Consider the following 20,656-nt stretch of genomic DNA (forward strand, 5'->3'; position numbering starts at 1 on the left):
ACGATCATGCGCTCTCCCTCCCCCCCCCCCCCTCCCCCTCACTATTTTCTATTTTACCCGCAACGCTGCAACTCTCCCCATCAGGGTGGTACGTTGAAAACCGCAAATTGGGACAAATGATACAAGGAGAGAACAATACGGCTTACCTGTACTCCCTTGGACGTTTCCTTTTAACCAAGGAAGCTCGCAATACCAAAACACAAGTATCCTCGGTAACAATGGGTTCGTAATTCGCGCGTTACTTCCCCATGAAGGTAGCTTATACATTAGGCCAAATACGTGTGAGAAGATAAATCTGAGCGCCGTTGGTCGAAAACATATCATACATTACCCAAGACGGAGGCCTTGTGCTGTTTTTTGGACACCATTGGGTCTCATGAGCGACCCCAGCTGCTATGAACTGCAGGTACCCCCACAGTTACTGCAAATTCAGCCCACAGTTACTGCAAATTCAGGGGCGTACTGAGGTTCCAAGTGGTACATTTCCTTACTCCAACCCATTCCCACAGGATAACGTTTGTCTATATACATAATGGGCTCCTGATATCGCTACTTCCCTGATCCGTCCCTTAATGGTTAATGACATTGGACTCGCTTTAAAAAATAACATGGTTCAGTTTTCCATCCAGCCATATGTTTTCCATGGTTTCCTTAAATTACTTAAGACAAGTGCTGGGGTGCTCCTTTTGATACGGCCAATTTCTTCCCTCATCCTTTTAAAACACGATATTCTGCTGCCTTTTATCTAGTGACTTGACACCCACAAAAACGTCTAGGATTTAGTCAGTTAACGAGATGTGATACTCGATTATAAGTCAATACTGGAAGCAAGCAAGGTTATTGTATACTGTCCCGTCGACGACACAGTTATTAGGGACGGAGCACAAGCTTGGAATGGGGAAGAAAATCGGCCATGTCCTCAGTGCAGGAATTATGCCAATATACGCTTTAAGCGAAAAAGCTGAATCTGGGTGGAACGAGGGGTATTCGAACCGCTGTCCTTCCGGCTGCTGCAAGACTTCGCTATTCTGCGGCGTTCTGTAGAGTTGTCAGTGCTAAGAGACAAGTAACTCTGCGTGAAATAATCGCTGAAGTCTATGTGGGACGTATCCGTTAGGACAGTGGGGCGAAATCTGGCGTTAATGGACTACGGCAGCAGACGGACAATGCGAGTGCCTTTGCTAAGAAAACATCACCTGCAGCGCCTCTCCCACGCTCGTTACCATATCGGTTGGCCCTAGACGACTGGAAAACCGTGGCCAGGTTAGATAGTCCCTATTTCAGCTGGTAAGTGCTGATGGTAGGGTTCAAGTGTGGCATAGAACGAAGCTATGAACCCAAGTTGTCGACAAGGCACAGTGCAAGCTGTCGGTGGCTCCATAATGGTGTGAGCTACATTTACGTGGAATGGACTGCGTCCCCTGGTCCAACTGGTGCTACGGTATAGGGCTGAATTTCGTGATCAGGGTGCAGTCCTCTCATTGAGCTTACGAAAAAGCTAAATGTGCCACGATATGCAAACATTTACAGCACTCTATACTACGTACGGCAGAGGAACAGTTCCGAGAAGATGACTGTAACATCATGACAATGCACCCTCTCATAAAGCAGCAACTACAGGCAACGGTTCGTGAACAACAGCATTCCTGAAATGGACTGGTCTGCCCAGAGTCCAGACCTGAAGCCAAAGAAACTTCACTCCAGATCCCAGCGCCCAACATCACTAACTTCTCTGGTTTCGATTCTGGAGGAAGAAAGGGCTGCCGTTGCTCCACAGACATTTGGGCATCTCACTGAAAGTGTCCGCAAGTCATCATAAAGACGAAAGGTGGACACATCCCACCTTAGTGTTCACTAATAAGTGTTCAGACTGCCATGTGTAGAACCGTGATTCAATTCCCCGTACTGCCAGAGAGTTTTCCACGATGGGCGGACTGGTACTGAATGCTCTCAGCCTCGTGAGGCCAACTAAGGTACTACTCGACCGATTAGCACCGTCTGCAAGGTCAGGAACACGACTTAGATCGGGAGAGCGGTATGCTGACCACATGCCCTTCCATGCGACATCCAATGACGCCATTGGCAGAGGATGACGCGGCAGTCGATGGGACCCATATGGCCCGTCTCGGGCCAGTATGCGGAAATTTACCTTACCTTTTTTAATAGCTGTCAAAATACTTCTGGTCAGATAGTGTATGCTCGATTTCCGCACACACTTGAGCGGTACTCAAATATGGGCTGCACAAGTGTCTTGTATGTAATGTCTTTTGCAGCCACACTGCCGTTTCTCAGTATCCTACCAACGAATCGTTACATGCAACTTAGGCTATGTTGTTGTTCCACTTTATATCCCTACACACTGTTACACCCAAATACTTGTATGGCGTTGTTGTAGTTGCTGCTTATTAATTCGGTAGCCGAAATACATCAATAATTTACTTTACTCGATGTGCACGGTTTTACATTTCCCTAAATTTTGGAAGTTATTAGGTTCTGTACCACGTTAATCGACATCTACCTGGATATTAGTGTAATTTTTACCGAATGGAATTTGTTAATCGTCTAGATATACAAATAAACTACGCAGACAACCTTACTGTACGGTGTGAGGCTGAGGGTATTTCTACAACCATTATAATTCCCCCAAACCTCAGTATAGACCCTAATGTAATAATTCCAATTCAAAAGTCACGGTTGCAAAATATTTACAAGAATTATTTACAGAAGAATGGAAAAACTGACAGGAGCCGACCTCCTCAGGAAACTGCAGTTTGGGTTCCGGAGAAATGTAGAAACACGCGAAGCATTACTGATCCTACTACTTATCCTATAATATAGGCTGAACACGGGCGAACCTATGTTTAGAGCTTTTGTATATTTAGAGAAAGCTTTTGGCAATGCTGAGCGGAATACATTTTTATAAATAAATCTGAAGGCAGCAAGGATAAAGTACAGGGAGCGGCAGGTTATTTGCAATTTGTACAGAAACCAGATGGCAGTTATAAGTGTCCAAGGGCATGAAAGGGAAGCAGCGGTTCAGAAGGTAGTGAGACAGCGTTGCAAGCTATCACCAATGGTGTTCAGTCTGTACACTGGGTAAGCTGTGAAGGAGAGTAAGGAGAAATTTGAAGAGAGAATTTTAAAGTTCAGAGAGAACAAGTAAAAACTTTGAGGTTTGCCGACGACATTATAATTCTCTCAGGGACAGCAAAAGACATGGAACAGCAGTGTCTTGAAAGAAGGATATAAGATGAAACGAACAAAAACAAAACAAAGCTGATGGAATGTAGTCGAAATTAACCAGGTGACGCTGAGGGTATTAGATTAGGAAATGAGACATTAAGAGTAGTAGCTATTTTGCTATTTCGGGAGTAAAATAACTGACGATGGCCAAAGTAGTGAGGATATAAAATGTAGATTGGCAATGGCAAAAAAGTATTTCTAAAGAAGAGAAATCTGTTAACATGAGATACGGATTTAAGGGCTAGGAAGTCTCTTCTGAAGGCATTTGTCCGTAGTGCTACAAATAAATGCATAAGACTGGATGGGTAGATCGCGTGGTAATGAGCCATGTAATGAGGAGGTAATGAATAGAACTGGGGAGAAAAGAAATCTGTGGTATACCCGGACTAGAAGAACGGATCAGTTGACAGGACACGATCTGAGACATCAAGGAATCTGCAATTCAGTGTTAGAGGGAAGTGGGGGAGGATGAAAATTGCAGAGGAAGACCAAGAGATGAATACAGCAAGCAGGTTCAAATGGATGTGGGTAGCAGTAATTACTGGGGGATGAAGAGGGTCGCACTTGATACAGTAGTGTGGAGAGCTGCATCACACCGGTCTTCGGACTGAAGAACACCACACCAACAACAATAAGCTCTAATAGTCTCTTCGCGGTCATTTCGCGAGAAGTGTGTGGGAGGAAGTAATGTGTTCGCCGACTCATCTTGGAATTTCAGCAGCAAAACCTCTCCGTTGTAGCGTTTGTCTTGGAGTTAGCTGAGCAGTCTCCATAATACTCGGTGAGGTTCTATGGGACCAAACTGCTGAGGTCATCGGTCTCGAGGCTTACACACTAATTAAACAAACTTAAACTAAATTACACTAAGGACAAAAACTAAATTACACTAAGGACAACACATACACCATACACCCATGCCCGAGGCAGGATTCGAACCTGCGACCGTAGCGGTCCCAAACTGTAGCGCCTATAACCGCTCGGCCACTCCGGCCGGCGGTTGTTCTTCTCATTTCCTCTACTAATACCGGTACTACTTGGTAAGGGTGTCCAACCGACGAGCGATACTCAAGAACACGTCGAACCAAACTTTTGTAATCCACTTCTTTTGTAGAAGAATCGCAATTCCTTAATATTCTTTTAACTGATTATAGGCTGGCGTCTGATTTTACTGTAGTTGCATCTCTTCTTTATTTACGTTCAGGCTAAACCACCAAACCCTTAACCTATCATCGATCTTCGGCAGGCCTTCCTACATATCACTAAAAGATATCTTGAGCTACCTTTACTTTTACCGAAATAAAAAATAATCAAGTAATATGCAAATTTTAAGAAAATTTTATTTAAACTGATTATACACATATACAAAGCAATGCCATCTTATGATATAACAAAGTTACAATTGTGGTTCTCTTCCTTAAATGATGAATTCTATACGCCTATTCTTCCTGGCAAATTGGTTAATTACATCATCAATAGGACTATCAATGTCATAGTGAGTGTTCAACAGAGCTAAGCCATTAAGTTGATCCTCCTTCACTGTCGACCTCAGCCATGCCTTTAATGCCGCAATGTTGAAAAACTTCTTTCTACCGTAGCAACAGATGTAATAGATAGATTGCTACAACTAGGACGTTCTACTTATTCATTCTTCAGTCTTAATGTTTCTGCTTCTGAATGTAAACTAGCTTCCTATTCGGTGAATAGTCCGTATTTATAACGCTACGTATCGAAGGTTCTCTGTACAAGAAAACAGTAGAATATTCGCGACTTTTCTCGAACAAATGCCAGACAGAATGATGTATCGAGATCACTAGAATGGCCGCGACTTTTGTCAAATGTATGTGTTGGCTATCTATGTGCTAGCAGAAACGTATAAAATACGATGACGCGGACACGGGTGCTACACAGTAAAGTACAACTAACTACTCGACAACTCGATTCAGTCGAGTGGACTGACGAAAGAAACGAACGAACAGCGTGCGGGCTGGCTGGCGGGGGCGGCGCGGGTGGCAATGCGGGCGGCTCCACAAGGGGGGGGGGGGCGAAGCACCCCCCCCCCCCTTACGTAATCACCACTGCAACTAACACCATCATCCGTGGGGAGCCTCGCGGAGTCTTTCATTTTAACCACCAAATCTTTAATATAATAACAGTAAAGGCCTACGTATAACGCTCACTTGGGATACTGTTGAAATTGCATTTACGAGTACACCTATCGTTTGCGTGCCGTTAGAATAAACTGTTATGTTCTATCTGCTAGAGAGCCCTAAATTGAGTCATACATCTGGTCCGATATTAATTTTGTTCACTGGACGACAGCGTGGAAATGCATCGAATCTGTCTGATATTGTACCCAATAGTATCCTCTAAGTCATCTGCATCTGCTTTCGTATAACCTTATGAACTTCCGCAATAACTAGGAACTGTGGCGTTTCTTTATTTTTTCTTTTTAAGAATGCAGTGTCAGCGCCACAAATGCTCAACAAAACACTACTAATACGAGATCTGTTCAAAAAATTCAGGAACATTCGTAATTTCACGCCTATGGTGTATTCGAGCTAAATGCGGTTGGCATCCCTGCACACGCCTGTGTTTAATGTGTAACTGCCGGAAGTTTCATTGTTGTATGTCTGTAAGCTGTTGTTCAGTGCAATATTGAGAAAAACGATGTGCTGCACGCTAGCGTTTCTGCCTCTGGATCACGGGGTCCCGGGTTCGATTCCCGACCTGGTCGGAAATTTTCTCTGTCAGGGGACTGGGTGTTTGTGTTGTCCTCATCATTTTCTCATCATCATTCATGACAGTGGCTAGATTGGACGGTGTACAAAAACTGTACTGTGTAAAAATTGGGACCTCGTACGGGCGCAGATGACAGCGCAGTTGAGCGCCTCACAAACCAAACATTGTTATCATGTGTCGCACAGTTTGCGAATTTCGAGACGGCAGAGCTAGAGCAGCATCGCTTCTGCATTAAATGTTGCATGAAATTCTAGAAAATCTTTACAAAAACACATCAAATGATGGAGGACGTCTACGGTGATGATGGTTTCACCCATACTTGGTATTATGACTGGTTCACACGGTTTAAAAATGGCCGGACGGAAGTTAAAGATGAACCTCGTTCAGGACGCCCTTGCCGTCCGGAGTGGCCGTGCGGTTCTAGGCGCTACAGTCTGGAACCGAGCGACCGCTACGGTCGCAGGTTCGAATCCTGCCTAGGGCATGGATGTGTGTGATGTCCTTAGGTTAGTTAGGTTTAATTAGTTCTAAGTTCTAGGCGACTGATGACCTCAGAAAAGTTAAGTCGCATAGTGCTCAGAGCCATTTGAATCATTTTTGAACCAGGACGCCCTTCGACGCTTATGACAGGAACGTCAACGAAACTGTACGTGCCAATCGAAGACAGACTGTCTGAGAGACTGCAGAAGAATGTAACGTTTCAGTTGGATCATGTCATGAAATCCTGACACAGCATCTTGGTACAGATCGTGTTGCTGCCCAGTTCGTCCCACGACTCAGGAGTTCAAAAAATGGCTCTGAGCACTATGGGACTCAACTGCTTAGGTCATTAGTCCCCTAGAACTTAGAACTAGTTAAACCTAACTTTAAGTTACGTTGTGCAAGACGCGACAGTTGGCTGCGACTGCGACGCTGCCCCCTCCTCTTTTCCCACCCTGGCAGACGGCGATACGGCCGCAACACGACTGGAGTCGTCGCCGTTTCCCAAGCTCCGGTCGGCGGCGGATTCAAATACATAAGAAAAATAAGAATTCCGATTTTCTTGCTGTAAAAAAATACTGTATGTTAATGCAACAAAGTTACATCGGCTCCCAGAGTTAGTTTTTCGATACAGATTCTCCTTTTACTTTAAAAAATTGAAAAGTATCTCTTCCGGTTTTGCGTGTTTTTTTCGCTGTATATTACTTCTCTATCAATTGTGAGGAAAGTAAAAGGCACAAAAAATTGATGTTTGCGTATCTTACAGTTTCACATCACAGCTTGATAATGAGGTGTCTATTTTTCCCATATTCGTCACAGTTATCCCGATACTTAATTTACAAGTAACCTACTGCATAAAATTTGAATTGTGTATAGTGAAAAATGTGGTCGCTGGCTACTTTACGTATGGTTCACGTTAGGTCATACATCGTTGCCGATGAAAAGAAGCTAACATATCGAAATTATTTTTTAAGTTGAGATCAGATTGATATCGATCTCCGTTTCCGAGATTTGGGCTCATATATCTCCGGGAGCGTCGCGACTAGCCGCCAGTTCTGTCGACGCGCAACGAGAATGGTGTGGTCATCACACGATAGAGAATGCATTTGTTTTGTTTCGCCGACACATTTGGACCTAATGAAACCATTTTATGTCATATTCCTCCGGTATGAGCTACTAATATTTCTCCATATGCTCTTGACAATAACATTTAAAATGCCACGAAATGTAGGTTTCTTAAAGCCAAGTGATCAAGCAGAACCCATTTTCTTGATTTTGCTGAGGCATCTGAACCTGTTCCAAGCTTTCTTTCTCGTTTATTTCTCTGATACGAGTCCCGAATATTCCTCCATCTGTTTTTGCACATTTCACCTAAAATTCCAATGAAAGATAAGCTTATTAACAATAAGCGCACGCTAGCTTCATTGCATTGTTTCAAGTTCTTGACAACAAGATAGGGTTACACCTTAAACATCTCTAGAATTTTGATTCTGAACGTCTACAGTATACACTGGCAGAAATGTGGAAGAAATAATGTCCGTGCTTGTTCACAAAATTTCCCCAAATTATATTTGTCAGTTTCTCCCATGCAGAAACGTTTGGAACAAGCTAAGGCAACTTTCATAGCCGACTGAATCTTTATTCCCATCGAAATGAACTTCCATATTCTTGTATTCTGACAGCATACATCGTTATGGATGACATCAACATTTAATCTTGCCAAGCTGCACTCAAAAGATGACTCCAGGATTTACAAAAGACGAATTTCAATTGTGAACTGTGTCAGACCAGAAGGGCCTTGTAAAACAGTAGTGCACTTTTGGCACAAGTTTTTTGAGCACCATCTTCTACCAATGAATTGAAGTGAATGTGACAAATTACTTATTGCAGCATACTGTTTGCGCAATCTGTTGAGAAACGCCTTCCTCAAAAACGAACATCTATTGATTACAGAAAGCTGTACAACAATCTGGTGGTGGTTTTTCACAACTAGAAGGTATCATCAAGACACCAATCTACCGTTTACTTTCAAAGTGAAGGTATTGTAAAATGTAACTTTCTCGTTGTACTTTAGATTGTTCATTTTATAATGTATTTGCCGTTTTCAATTTTTATCGTCACAAAAAAGAGTAATGCGAAAATTGAACTTCAAGTTCATTTTCATCATTCTAATTCTACATCTGCATGGATTATACTGATTTTCATAACAGGCCTGAAAAATTTGCATTAATGGGAAAATATTATATATTTCACTCACCTGCCAGTTTCAACTGTGCACCAATTTCTTCCCAAATTCTGTCTCTGAACATAGTGTCTCTATATTTAGGGTTCTTCAAATCGTAAAGGCAAGGCTGTTGCGAGACCAGCTCACAGAGCATCACATCCTGTGAGTGGCTCATTTCAGTTTTCCTTGACTGGCTCGACATCTTTCTCGCAGCCGTACGTCTTTGTGTCGTGCGACTTCCGTCGCAACACTGCTCACTGGTGCAGTGCTGCGACAGCTGCCGCAACAGTCGCGCGTCGCATCCCAAACTCGAACTGCGCATGCGCCAGCGGACAACTCCTGACGTCACGTAGCGACCCGTCGCAGTCGCTAGTGTGCGTCGCGTCTTGGACAACGTACCTAACCGCACGGCCACTTCGGCCGGCCGACTCAGGAGTCGAGACCAGAAATATCTTCGCTTCACAATCCGTTATGGAGGTTTTTGTGTCGCGCAAATGAGAACGAAATATTCCTTAAGAGAATCATAACTGGCGATGAGACGCGGGTCTACGGATGTGATGTTGAAACCAAGGTTCAATCTTCACAATGGGTCGAGAAAGCTTCTCCAAAAACAAGAAAAGCTCGTCAGGTCAGGTCAAATGTCAAAGCCATGCTGGTAGTTTTCTTTGACTTTGAAGAATTAGTTCATCATGAGTACGTGCCACAAGGACAAACTGTTAATTGGTGGTACTGTTGCGACGTCTGCGAGAAAATGTGGGATGGAAACGTCCTGAAATGTGACAATTCATGGCTCCTGCATCACGATAACGTACCGGCACGTTCATACCCGTTGGTGCGTGACTACTGTATAAAAGAACGAAATTACTCTGCTGTCTCGTCCTCTATACTCTCTGGACCTGGCATATGCGGACCTTTTTTTCTTCTTGCAAAGTTGGAAACGCCGTTGAAAGAACGAATATTTGCAACGATAGACGAGACAAAACAAAATTCGCAGACGGCGCTTCGCCTATCCAGCAAGAGGCGTACCAAGACTGCTTCCAGCGTTGGGGGCGATGCATCAATTGTGGAGGAGAGTATTTCGAAGGAGACCATGCACAATAAGTAAAGGTAAGTTTGAACAGACCTCGTGCATGTACGCTTGATAAACGTGCTATCTTGGCTGTTGACATCAAATAGCATACGATATTGTCACCAAGTGCTGGGAACTATGCCTTTTGACAAAACAAGCAAACGCGAAATGGGTCTTCCTCGTGCCGCCGTCACGCGCATGCGCAAAACTGAACGGAATAAAAATGTACACCCCGAGAGGGGGGGGACTGCACACGTTGTTGCTACGTTGGAGGTCAGCCCTCAGTGTAGCACGGTCCTGTGGTTAGCCGCGCACGAAGACTGAAGACAGCGACGTAGTTGCTTGAGCGGGGGACTCCGGAGGAGACTAGGGAAGCGGCGGAGGATCACGAGGTGTCAACGGCAGAGTGGGGGGCTCGGTCATCCACCCCCGGCGGCAGTATTTACATACGCACGCGAGCGTCGTTCTCGAGGATGCGCCTGACGTAAGAAACGTGAACCACGAGGCGCCGGCCCAACCAGTCTTACAGCAACAGCTTAGCTTGCCTGGCTCGCGGCCAATACGTACACAGCGCTGTTTAACGCCGTGCCGTGCGCGTCCCGCCAAAAGGAAATATCCTAATGCTTTTCATCGCAGCAGTCCATCCTTTCAATGTAAGTCTGGCGTCACGTTTTGAGGCCAAAGTTCACGAAAATTATTGCGCACCACCAAAATAATTCCCACTCAAATGGAAAACTTGGCCCCTCATTGACAGTTCCTTTGGTGCTGGACGGTCACCGGTGAGATCTATACTACCCGGCTGTCGAACTGCAGCAGAGCCGGCCAGAGATCCACGTAACTACAACATGGCGGCAATGAGTATTAATAGAATGCAAAAGAAAATACTTTCAAACTGCCCAATATCTTTTGGAGAAGACCAAAACAGTCTATTTCAAAATTAGTTGAAAGGAAATTGTGTCAGTACTGTTGTATTGTTTCACAAATCTCGAGAGGTCTGGACTTTGACAAGCAGATCATAAAATTGATTCTGCTTTATTCCACATATGCTTCGCCCATGCTTTCCACTGTAATGCAAAATAATGCCACGGCATGCAAGGAGAAAGCGAAAACTTTTGTACTAAATTAGTCAAATCTTTAATGCGAGTAATTCATAAGATCAAGTGTCGTAAGCAATGCTAACACCTCTCGAATATACACTCGTGCTCATAAATTAAGGATAATTGCAGAATGTGGTGCCACACAACATGGCACTACACAAAATTGGCGTTAATGGCAAAAGCACATAGGGAACACAGACGACACAGATCTGTAAGTCCACGGTATTTGTGATAAATCGAGAAAACCGTCCCAAAACACATGCACTACAAAACGTCACTGTTTCCTACACATGTACCCAAACACCAATATGGGATATGATCACCATGCACACATACACAGGCCGCACAACGGGTTGGCATACTCTGGATCAGGTGATCGAGCAGCGGCTAGTCTATAGCCTCCCATTCTTGCAGCAGTGCCTGTCGGAGCTCCTTAAGTGTCGTAGGGGTTTTACGACGTGCAGCGACACGTCGACCGAGAGCATCCCAGACGTGCTCGATGGCGTTTAGGTCTGGAGAACAGGCAGGCCACTCCATTCACCTGATATCTTCTTTTTCAAGGTACACCTCCACGATGGCGGCTCGGTGGCGCCGTGCATTATCATCCATCAGGAGGAAGGTGGGACCCACTGCACCCCTGAAAAGGCGGACATACTGGTGCAAAATGACGTCCTGATACACCTGACCTATTACAGTTCCTCTGTCAAAGACATGCAGGGGTGTATGTGCACCAATCATAATCCCACCCCAGACCATCAAACCACGACCTCCATACAGGTCCCATTCAAGGACATTAAGGGGTTGATATCTGGTTGACGCCAGATGAAAACCCAGTAAGAATCACTGTTCACTCTATACCTGGACTTGTCCGTGAACGTAACCTGGAACCACTGCTCCAATGACCATGTACTGTGTTCTTGATACCAGGCTTTATGGACTCTCCTGTGACCAGGGGTCAGTGGAATGCACCATGAAGGTCTTCAGGCGAATAAACCATGTCTGTTCGGTCGTCTGTAGGCTGTGTGTCTGGAGGCAGCTGTTCCAGTGGCTGCGGTAAGTTCCCGAGCAAAGCTACCTGCATTACTCTGTGGCCATCTGCAGGCACTGATGGTGAGATATCAGTCTTTTTGTGGTGTTTTACACTGTGGACGTCCCATACCGTAGCACCTGGACACTTTTCCTGTCTGCTGGAATTGTTGCCATAATCTTGAGATTACACTTTGTGGCAGACGGAGGGCCTGTGCTACGACCTGCTGTGTTTGACCAGCCTCCAGTCGCCCTAATATTCTATCCCTCATAATGTCATCAATATATGTTCTTTGAGCCATTTTCAACACACAGCCACCATTAGAACGTCTGAAAACGTCTGCACACTTACTCGCTGCACCGTACTCTGACATGCATCAACACGCCTCTGCGTATGTGGACTGCTGCCAGTAACACCGTGCAATGACCGCAGGTCAAAATGCACCACATGGTCATACCCTGAGGTGATTTAAACCCTCAAATGGTGCACCAAAGCGTTGTTTCACCATGTATCAGCATTACCGTTAATTGATGAGCATGAGTGTAGATGACAATGCTTTTTCACTGTCAAACATACCACTACCGAATGTATGGATGCAGTTATAGCAGAGTGGTGTGCGGCACAACCAGATCAGTGCTGGTGACACGAGCAAGAAGTGCTGCTCAGTGTGTCAGATTATAGTGGAGCGGCATAGAGTGGGAAGTGACTGCGGCTGCATTTGGGCAACGCCGGCAGCATTCGGCTGTTGCTGCGGGTAGCAGAGTCAGTACTATAGCCGGCACTTGCATTTCTTTTGTTGTGATGTTGAGAAAAAATTTCATCAGGGGAAGCATTGATTGTAGCAGCTTTTTTTAATCGGCATCCTTTATTGAGACCAGCAAAACAATTATCATCACAACTGATTCATTTTCAACAAGTTGTCTGCTCAGGTGTCAGCAGAATTACAAACTATAGCCAACACATTTCCTTAATCTCCTTATTTCTTTCATTGTCTTAAAACAGGAGGCGATAATAAAGTTCAAGTAATATAGTTGACCAACAAATGAAAATCATGTTTTGCTATGTGAGAAAAAGTATTTGAATCTATTATTCTGAAAGCTTTATCTGAAGTTCTGTTAAGATTTTGTCCTGTCTGATAAGTGCCTCGTATAGAATACTCAATTTCAACTCGATGTTGCTCGTCCACACTCAGGTATATTTCTAGCTCAATAATAGTCTTGAGGAGAACGTGTACATTTACAATATCATCAGCAGTTTCAACTGGCTTTAAAATATACTCCAAGTAGCGCTCATTATTCCAAAAGCACATTCAATTAATCATTGTGGCATGGAGACGTGCCTGTAGAAATATTCTTTCCTTGGATCTAAAACACATTAACTGTGATATTTGATAAAATGCCTCAATGCAGGATGTGCCTAATCTCCAGCGAATTAAAAGGCAATGCAAGCGATGTCTTTGGCAGTGGAGGGTCTGGTGATGCATCAAGGGTCTGGTGATGTATCTAGCAAAATACACTAGAAGAATGAAATCTACCACTTTCGTTTTCCTTCTCATACCCTCCAGCACTGATTATGATGAATTTCCTACGAGGATCTGCAACTACTTGTAGCAGAATTGAATGAAAACGTTTATAATTATAAAATATTGTAGCAGAACTTTTGGGCAATTTTAGACAAATCCTTTCCTGTCATCATCATCATCATCAACTGCCTTTTAAAAGTTCTGCATGTCATATAAATCATTTTCAGTATTTATAAAATTACTTTCAAAAGGCACTCTCATGTGGAGTGGCTGGAGGCATGCCCACAACACTCTGGTAGTTGACTCCACAATTCTTACAATGATTGTGAATGTTAGAGCAACGTCTCAAAAACTACATCTGATTTCTAGGAACAAACCTGTAACAATTTTCTGTAGTTTCACCTTTATAAACAGTATGGCACTGCAGCTGGTCGAAGACTTGAAGAAGACAGATACCAACAGCCATATTTCTATTAATTATTTTATTGGACTACCAGTTTTGGTGCCTCATTGGCTCTATCTTCAGGCCCCTGTACAAATCAACAAACTCAAGCTTAAAATAAACAACAAATCTGAAATGCAAAATCAGTCTTTATTATTAAAAATAAAGTAACCATACATATATATTAGCAACAAGTATAAGATGATATATCAAAGTTATCAAGATGGTAAACTGTGTGACATGTAAAAGTTTCCATATTGTGGTAACTAGAAGAGCCTTCACTGAAAAATATGCTGAGTCATTTTGTACAATCAATGGCATCACATACAGTGGTCATACTGTAACAAAACGCCCTGAAGACAGAGAATCTGTCTCAGTACATATAAATCGAAAAATAAGGAATCAAAATAATGAGTGCATAAGCACGATAAAGGAATGACTTAGGCTAACTCTAGCAGTGTAACTGAATTGTGAAGGAATGCAATAACCATTAGAAAACTAGAAATGAACCATGCATTTAGGTCAAAGTAAGAGCCTAAAAAAGCAATTTGTTGTTGTTGTTGTTCTTGTGTTTATGTGTGATTCACATGTCCTATTACATCGACCAAATCGACCAAAAAAAAATCTCAACTCAACAAATAAATAAATAAATAAATAAATAAATAAATTTTAAAAACATAACAAAAGGTATAAAAGACAAGATAATAAAACTAGAAGTCATCAACAAGGTAAAATTTCAAGCTGTACATGTTACTGTAGAAGCATAGAGGAAGTGAACTCTAAAACTCTAGTTAATGATGAAAACTGATATGTTAAAATAATGTGAACAGAGCCTCAAAAAAATGCAAGTGTACGCACAATGATTTGAGAGAGATTGAATAATATAAATAAGACAGGATATGAATCGATATCTGTCAAATTGTAGAAATTCTGCACAAATATGAGAGATGAGACATGAACAAGCACATAGATAACGTGTGCAAATAGAAACATGGATGGTGTGCTAAACTAGCCAATATCTAGGGAAGACAACTCAAACCATAGAAACCAATAAAGAAAAGCAGTGTGCAATCACTTTCCTGTCAGCTGATAAGACATGTACCTAAAAATTAATGATGAGAATGTCTAACGCAATGACAAAAAGGTTAAAAGCCAAAAAAGATTATTAACATATGAAATGAAGTAACACACTGACAGCATGCTCTCCCGAACCATAAAATCCACTGAGAAGCTAAGCAAATCCTGATGGATGACCTGCCAGTCAGACTTCTTCACTACATAAATAAATAAAAAAGTAAATTAATTAATTAATTAAAGTAAAGAACGATGCTAAAAAGTAACTGTAACCACATTGCGACATTTATCACCATAATTACCACAACACCAAAAATGTTGGTAACAGAATCAAACCTTATTACAGGTCCACATTTAGTGGACTGCAGTAAACTAAAGTGATAACAATACACATTATAGTGGACAATGTATAGAGGATACCTCACTTGTGAACAAGTTGGAAAATATTACAAGAAAAATGGCCAAATAAAATGCCAAATACAGAAAGTTCTGTTAAGGATGAGCTGTAATACAAAATAACAGTCAGCAACAAGTTTGTTTGTGTGGCCATCTTCTGCAGCAAGCATATAAATACTTGTTTTGAAATAAAACTGCCTTTTCTTGCTGCTACTTAATTTATTTATCCCATACGCGTTTCGCCTTATCTTGTTCTAAGGCATCATCAGTTTGTAAAAAAAAATCGTGACGTGAACTGTTTAATAATCTAAAACTAACAAAAATGTATTGTTGTAGATCCCACTGATGGTGCCTTAGAACAAGATAAGGCGAAATGCGTATAAGATAAATAAATTAAGTAGCAGCAAGAAGAGGCAGTTTTATTTACAAAACAAACCATCAGTAAAATTATGGTAGTACAAAGTAACATTGTGTATAGACACTGTTGCGTGTCAATGAAGCCAAAATGCGAAACAATGTAGCTAAGTTTGGAAGCTATGTTAAAGAAAGGGCGGTTAACAAAGGAGACTGTCAAATGAGGCAAGACTGCAAGAAGGAATTATATACATAATTACATCTGCAAAAAACACCCAATCATCAACTGTCAGATACACAAATAAGTATTTGAAGGTGAGTAATGGTCACAAATAGTTGTGTGTCATTATTATTATGCCCATACTACATGTATTTGTTGTGTGGCAATGTGTGTAAATGCCAAAACATATTATGTTAGTAACTTAGCACCCACAGTTTCAGAAGTAGTTAATAGTGACGGAGACAACAGGAGGACCTTTTATTAAAAATATAGTAGACGATTGATCACATAGGTGAAAGCTCATGTCAAGAAAGATCAGAAAGCCAGAAGGGATTTTCGAAACTATATAAAAAAGGAACACACTAACGGCACTACTTTGTTTCTATGGTTTGAGTTGTCTTTCCTAGATACTGACTACTTTGGTACACCATTCGTATTTATATCTGCACTTGTTTTCTATGTGCTTGTTCTTGTTTTATCTCCCATGTTTGCACAGAGTTTCAAATGATTTGACAGATATTTTTTCATGTCCTTCTTATTCATATTTTTCAATTTGTCTTGGTTCTTTATTCATACACTCATATTATTTTGAGCATCTGTTCTCATTATTTAAATATATCAGTTTTCTTCATGAACTATTTTATTCTACACTATTACAGCTTATAACAATTGACAAAGTTTTTAATGCAATAATTCTCATTTTACATTATATGGGGATAGCTCATGCAAAGGTTGAAGAGTTTGCTTCCTCTATGCTTCTACAGCAGCATACATGGCTTGCGAGTTTACTTTGTTGATGACTTCTCATTTTACTTTCCTGTGCTTTACACCTTTTGTTATATTTCTAAAATTTGTTTTTTTGGTTGATATGATACATGCGTAATAGGACATGTGAATCAAGCAAGTGAGGTGGCGTAGTGGTTAGTACACTGGACTCGCATTCAGGACGATGGTTCAAATTCGCATCCGGGCATCCTGTTTTAGATTTTTCATGATTTCCCAAAATCACTTCAGGCAAATACTGGGTTGGTTCGTATGAAAGGGCACGGCACACTACCTTCCACATCCTTCCATAGTCTGATGGGACCAGTGACCTTGTTGTCTGGTGCTCTCCCCCAAATCAACCAAGCAGGCAATATGTAAATCACAGCTTTAAAAAAATTACATTTTTGATCTTAGGCTCTTACTTTGACTTATGGTTTTTTAGTCTTTTTAATGAATATTGCATTCCTTCACAATTCAGTTATACTAGGGTTAGTCTGATTTATTCCTTTATCATATACATGCAATTATTCTGGATCTATATTTTTCAGTATTTATATAATGAGACAGAGTCTTTATCTTCAGGATGTTTTGTTACAGTAGAACCACTGTATGTGGCACCATTGTTTGTACAACATCACTCAGCTCATTTTTCCAGTGAAGGCTTTTCTAGTCACTTCAGTATGAGAACTTTTACTTTATTTCACAATATTATAACAGCACTGTACTTTATGCAGTTTTTATTAATACAGTTGATGGAACTATGACAATTCTGTGACTAAAGTTTGTACGTCATTAGTTTACCACCTTGATAACTTATCTCTCTTCTTATACTTTCTACTAATGTTTCTGTATGATTAATTTATTTTAAAGAATGACAACTGATGTTGCATATAAGATTTGTTGTCTATTTTAAGCTTGATTTTGTCAATTTACACAGGAGTCTGAAGGTGGTGCCAATGAGGCACCAAAACTGCCACTCCACTAAAATAATTAGCAAAATTACATCTGTCAGTATTTATTTATCTCATGTAACAATTTTTGTTTTCCTTATTCCATTGAAAAACAGGTAGCTAGTTGTACTTTATTGAGCTAGATAAGGAAGTTATGCACAGTAACCATACGACAACCTACAGTCCTCTTTGTATGCTATGATTTTCCAGAATCTTGTTTTGATACCTCAAACCATTTATGAGATGCAATAGTGTTGTGAATATATCTTTATTACTTTTCATTTGGGCACACTGTGAAAAAGCAAGCTGGGATCTTTTTACTTCCCCTCTCGTGATGCCATCTGACTCCTTAAATTCATTTTTAACTAATCACTATTAACATACGTAAGTATAATCTGCAGTTTCATAAAAGAGAAACGTTGATCCTTAGTTTTAAATAATATAACACCAGATCTAATTTTGTGCTTAGTTTTATGTATATAATTGATTTTCTAATTTATTTCAAGTATTCCTAGTTAATATCTTTTGTTATAGGGTGAAATCAGTAATTGTTTTGTAACTTAAATTCTATTGTTGGCTTATAAACAAATATAAATTCTATACTAACTATAAACATTTGAAAGACAGAACACTGGCATCCTTTAAATATTTATTTGGCTCTATTTGAAAACATGTTAGCACAACTAGCCCTTAATTAATTCCAAAATAATTAACGGTTTTGTCAGAAGTATTGTTTGTATAACTATATCTGTTAATTTCATCATTTAAACAAATAATTCTGCTTAACCCTTGTAGTAGAAGGAACTGTTAAAACAAAATTTCAAACAGAAACTTTTTATATTACTATACGGGTACTAAACATTGTTTACGAGCAAATTGACTGTACATAACATGGGCTAACATTTGCTTACCACGTTCACTTGCTGGGCGAATTAACGAACATAAACCTCTCAAAAATATACATTTAAAAGGTCTGAAATGATTCAGTTTTTGAAACTGAGATTTTTGCAAAATTAATCTCCAATTCAGCACAATATAAAATTAATTTTAGCAAGTACCTCGCTACAGCATGTAAAACAGGGTTAAGGATGGCTCTCAACATTCCCACCGAAACCTGCCATCTAAATTCAAGTAAACTATGGTACGGAACACAACTTAACATTGTTAACTTGCTTAAAAATAATATTAACATTTACATGATTAGCAACAATTTTTTATGCGCATTTGTGTTCAGCAACATATTCATGATAATTATCTGATTCGTAGTTGTCCACATTGTCCTCACATACACAAAAATTGTCCCTGAAAAGCATTTTCTGGGCACAAACACTGCACTTGTTACTAATACGCAGCAATGTTTTCGCAGTTACCACAGTTTACATGGACACACCGTGACGCAGCTGCCTTTAGTGAGAATCTGAAATTAGAGACGGAGCTCAGTTTATTGTGGAAATACCTATAAAATGAATAAAGCATATCACTCCCCATGTTCTACATGAAAAAAACTGTGTTCCTCACTGACTGTCCCTTTACAGCTGAGGTCCTGATTTTAGATGAAGAATGCAGCTACTAATTTTTTGTACTATTCCAAACCATGGATCTGAAGTGTTCACGTAAATAAATGGGGCAAAACATGACCAATGAGAATGTTTCTTGGTGGCGGGGCAGTGGGTAGTACAAGAGACACAAGGTTGGGTGCTTTGTGAGACCGATTAAGGCAGAAGGTTGGCAGACGCGGACACTCGCCACTGTGTGTGGATGATAATAGCAGCCAGCAGAGGTTCTTCAGCACAGGAGAATGCTGCACCTGGTTCTACATGATGTCGCCATTGTAGGCTATGCATCTGCTGCTGTTTTGGAGATTCTGCCCACAATTATGGGCTAATTCAGCCCATAAAATCTAGGCTCCAGGGATTGGATGGGTAGCAACCTTGAAAGTAAAGGAGGCTGCCACGTCCTCTGCCATGTAAAAAAAGGGACTGCCACCATCTTGCCAAACATCCCCCATAGCTTCAAAGGCTATCTGGAAGGGCATTTTACTGACTGATCTTAATGTAGTCATGGGTCAGAATTGCATTTACAAAAGCTACCACGTTTGCTGGGAATACAACACTCTTAAAAGATATCTGGACCAATGAGTTACCATCTCCTCAAGCCATTGTAAATCAGTGACTCTGCCTCATTGCAAACCTTCTCCTGGAATATTTAGAGGGGAACGACATTGGAGCATGTAGGGTGATGCCTGGTGTCATCTCACAGAAGTCAGTGCTATGAAGACATTGCAAGTACATGAACTGTGGCCAGTAAAATTTCAATCAATATACTTAATTGCATCAGTTTCCTTCTACTTGATTTACTCCGTTGCTGTCGTAACTTGATGCCGGAATATTAATTACTAATTTCTTTTACTCATATCTTAGAGTTAAAATTAATATGAAACCTTTATTTTCATAATGATCTCTCCCTCTACAGTGGAGTGTGCACCATTTGAAACTTCATGGCAGATTAAAACTGTGTGTCAGACTGGAAGTCGAACCTAGGACCTCCTTTCTTCCATGATTGCTTGTCCTGCGAGTTTCGCAGGAGAACTTCTGTGAACCCTGGAAGGTACGATATGAGGTATTGATGGAAGTAAGGCTGTGAGGTCAGGTTGTGCATCGTGTTTGAGTACCTCAACTCTAATAATAACATTGCAAGTGAGGTGCAATAGTTGAGGGCGGTACTGAGCATGCGTCCTATGGGTTCTGGTGTATGAATCTTTGATCGTCCCTGTGGGACAGGGAGCTGTCAGGAGAAAGATCCCAGTATTAAGAGTGAAGAACCACTGGTTCTTGATCAACTATATGCATGGCATTTATCAAATGTCTTCACTCAGAGACATGAATATGGAATTCTACTGAATGCACTGTCCCATCAATTGAAGATATGTTGAGTAAGTCACAGTCTGTTATACTGGTGTCTTATGCATATGGCTGTAAGCATTCATTAACAGGTGTTTCAGTAATAAGTAATAAGGGTATTATTGGTTATTTTATGACAGAGTCATCTCTGGCA

General features: G+C 41.1%; 1 protein-coding gene across 4 annotated transcripts in view; it reads right to left on the reverse strand.

Annotated features, from left to right (window-relative positions):
* Positions 1 to 20,656, reverse strand: part of LOC124781101 (DNA excision repair protein ERCC-1) — a 125,052-nt gene that overhangs the window by 42,724 nt on the left and 61,672 nt on the right. The window contains exon 6 of one of the 4 annotated variants that reach the window (XM_047253833.1): positions 13,912 to 13,931. The exons of 1 other annotated variant lie outside the window; for it this stretch is intronic. The gene's annotated coding sequence lies outside the window, so the exon portion shown is untranslated. Of the gene's footprint in view, positions 1 to 13,911; positions 13,932 to 18,378; positions 19,020 to 20,181; positions 20,203 to 20,656 lie in introns of those variants that run through there. 2 more of the 4 variants (XM_047253831.1, XM_047253832.1) reach the window with 2 other exon arrangements.

The sequence above is a fragment of the Schistocerca piceifrons genome, chromosome 1, assembly GCF_021461385.2.
Source record: "Schistocerca piceifrons isolate TAMUIC-IGC-003096 chromosome 1, iqSchPice1.1, whole genome shotgun sequence".
Classification (NCBI taxonomy): domain Eukaryota; kingdom Metazoa; phylum Arthropoda; class Insecta; order Orthoptera; family Acrididae; genus Schistocerca; species Schistocerca piceifrons.